This window comes from Colobus angolensis, unplaced genomic scaffold (genome assembly GCF_000951035.1).
Source record: "Colobus angolensis palliatus isolate OR3802 unplaced genomic scaffold, Cang.pa_1.0 Scaffold38, whole genome shotgun sequence".
Taxonomy (NCBI): domain Eukaryota; kingdom Metazoa; phylum Chordata; class Mammalia; order Primates; family Cercopithecidae; genus Colobus; species Colobus angolensis.
Genome location: NW_012117154.1, coordinates 5,261,680 through 5,265,041, shown reverse-complemented (window position 1 = coordinate 5,265,041; position 3,362 = coordinate 5,261,680).

The window sequence follows — 3,362 nt, the reverse complement described above, 5'->3', positions numbered from 1 at the left end:
GCCCCGCCCCTCTTCCCCGCCCACTTCCCTGCCAGCGCCCGGTGACTGCGGACGGATGAATAGACGCGCCGGGTCACTGCGCTCTCCCCTGGGTGCTCAGGCCGTGAGAAGGGCCTCGACGTGCTCATCAGCTGCCCTGCTTTTCTTTGCTTTTTTCCCCCTTAATTGCAGATTCACATGCCGTTGTAAGAAATCACTCACTTTGCCCAGTTTCCCCCAGTACTATCACTTTGCAAAACTTTATCAAAAAAAAGTACAGTCTCACAGCTAGGATATTGACTTTGGTACAGTCACCGATCTTATTGAGTTTTGCCCTGTTTTACTCGTCTTGCTTTGCATGTATTAGGTTTACACAATGTAATCATCTGTGTAGCTTCTCGTACCCACCCCCACCTGGCCCCTCCTGTGGCGATTTTACAGCCGCAGCCCGGAGCCCTGGCATCACTAATCTTTCCTCTATTTCTAAAATTGTTTTATTTCAGAAATATTATGTTTAGGTACAGGAATCATACAGCGCCTAGTTTTTTTTAATTGGCTTTCTTCACTCGTCAGCCTAATTCCCTGCAGGTTCATGTCTTGCTTTTTTACACGAGTTTCCTCTTAAAAAGTAACTTTTAAAAAAAAATTACCCAACAACAAATCTAAAGTACATTTCAAATGCGAGAGTTCCCTCATCCTTTCCTAAATAACAGCCTCTTTTTACAGATGGTTTGAAAAGGAAAGATGTTTTTTTCACATACGGGAAAAAAAAAAATTCCCAGCCTTGGAAGGATGTTTGGGTTAGAGGCCAAAGTGCATCGCAGATCACGCACACGTTCACACCTCAGAAAACACTCACACATTCCTGAGACGCAACAGTGAGTGAAGGCTTATTTTTGGCTACAGGAGATGAATAATGAAGACAGGAGGGAGGAGCTAAAGGAGAGGGTATTTTAACGACATTAACTGTGTTTTTGTTAGTCACTCGGAAAGGGAGAGACTGTCCCAAGTCAGCGCATTGGAAGCTGCAGACCTAGCGTCTCCAGGCTCCCCCTTCCAAACGGGCACGGACCTTCTTTCACAGCCTGTAGCGGGGAGCCGCGTCTCCCCACTGCCTCCCCACTCCCATCCGGCCTCTCTTTGGAGCGAACTCACACATCCCAACATGACAATGCTTGCTCGGGGGCCTCCTGGGGGCACCAGGGAGCCACTTCCTTTCCCACATACTCTGAAAATTAAAACTGGTCTCCTTAAGGCTGGAGTGGCAAATAGTTGTTTTACGCTTGTCACAAATGTAACTTACATTTGAACTAATGTTTTAAAAAATAATTGGAGTTTTGAATCTACGAAGATAACTTGGAGGTAAACATAGTTATTATTTTGGTGGGAAAAAAAAATGGACTGGAAAGTGAGTCATCTGCACTGCTTCCGGGGCTCAGCTCTAGCAAAGTACCCTTCTGCCTCTACAGTCTCCAAGGCACACAGCTCCGCTGCTGGGGCTGACTAACAGCCCACACCATCAAGTAATAAAACCTCCAATTTCATGTATTTAATCATCTGTGTGCTTCATTTGACAAATATTTATGGAGTGTCTGCTGCTGGCTCAGTACCGGGTGCCTGGGACTGGAGACCAGAGCCCCTGGAGACAAAAATAGCCAGCTCCCAGCTGTGAGCAGATCGGGTCCAAAGATTACGGGCTGGGCTCAGGAACCTGGTTTGGTATATGGCTCCTCTGCAGACTTTGAAGTGCTTTACCGATTCACATGACAACTGGTAAAAGAAAAACAAACACCTTTACAAGAATTGTGAATTCGAGTTCCAGACCCGCTGGGATTCCGGGAGTGCAATTGCCATTTATGTTAGCAGTCCTTGGTCCCAGGCTGGGAAGGTTAGCATTTCCAAGTATAAAAGTAATTTAAAGTTTCGCTTTAAATACATTTTAGGGCCAAAGAAAAGTGGACCAATTTAAAGAAAAAGATGAAATGAATAATAGGGCAAGTTGTGCATCTCAGACTTGGGAGGTGGCTGTCCTGAGGATTAATGGGGCAACATTAATTAACCTCATGAAGTGTCTACATGGACAACGTCAGCACAGATCCTGGGTGGAAAGCAGGGCGCAGTCATGGAAGCGCAGTAGGGGTGCAGACTTGAAGGTTTTCAAGAGGTGAGCTCCGAGGGCATGAAGCTCCACAGAGAGACTGTCAACCCGCCTGGGAGTGCGGGTGAGGAGGGGAGGGACGACCAGGGGAGACAATGGCGGGTGGGAGGTGGGAAGGAGGAGTTGGGGAAGGGGGCTGTCTGCTGATATTTGCAAGCCCCCACTCCCCAACTACCCTGTGTGCCTCCTGGCCCCTTTCCCAGAAGAATTCCAAATCTGGTTTCCTCCTATACTGGATGTCCTGACTGCGAATCTAAATAGGTGATCCCTTGAGCTCCAGGTCCTCAAGCAGTGCCCTTCTTCATAGGGGGCCATTTAGCACTGACCCAGCAGGCAGCCCAAGGTCCCTGGTCTGGAAGTGTCGGGAAGCTGCCTTTAACATCCGACCACAGGGAACAGTGAAGGTTGCCCGCCAGGGAGAAGACAGGATAGAGAGGTCTCCGGGTTTGCAGCCAGCCTGCCTCAGATGGGGTCCCAGGATGCGACCATGGTGCATTTGCCTGTCCCTGATGTGTGGGATAGAGGTACCTGCTTGGAGATGTCTGTGGGGATCCAAGCACATGATAATTACATGTGTGTGGCACATGCTAGGCTGTGGATGAATAGTGAGATTTTAAACTGAGTCATTTTCATCTTTGTCCTTCTCAGGATCCTAGAGTAACTCAGCCCTCATAAGCATATGGCTCAGTGACATCGTGGAGCCGACATGGGCTGACCTGGCTCTCAGAGGCCCCAGAATAAAGCCAGAGCCCCCGGGGTCCACCTGCCGGCATGACCATGGGGCAGGGGAGCGAAGCTGAGCTGGGCTGGCCACCCGGAAACACTGTCCCCTCCCACCAGGCCTCTGCACCCAGCCTCCTCTCTGTCTAGCAGGCTCCTCACTCCCCTACAACAGCCGCTCCTGCCACCACTTGCATGGTTGTTTTTGAGAATTCCCTGTGTGTTGTGTTATTTTCTAAAATAAATAACTTGTTCACTGCAGAGATTCTGCTTTCACTAATTCTGACAAAGTGATTTAAGGGAGACAGTGAGGGCCTGACTCGCAAGGGATTTCTTTCCATGAACATGCATGCTGCCTTCCTTTCCATTCTGTGACTCACAGATGTGCCGGCCAGCCTTCCGATGGAGGCCTCGAAATGGGGATACTGTGTTCCTGATGATAGGATCTGAGCACTCCGAGGGCCACGATGTGATTTGGATCAATGAGGTCATTGTTCTTTGGGGG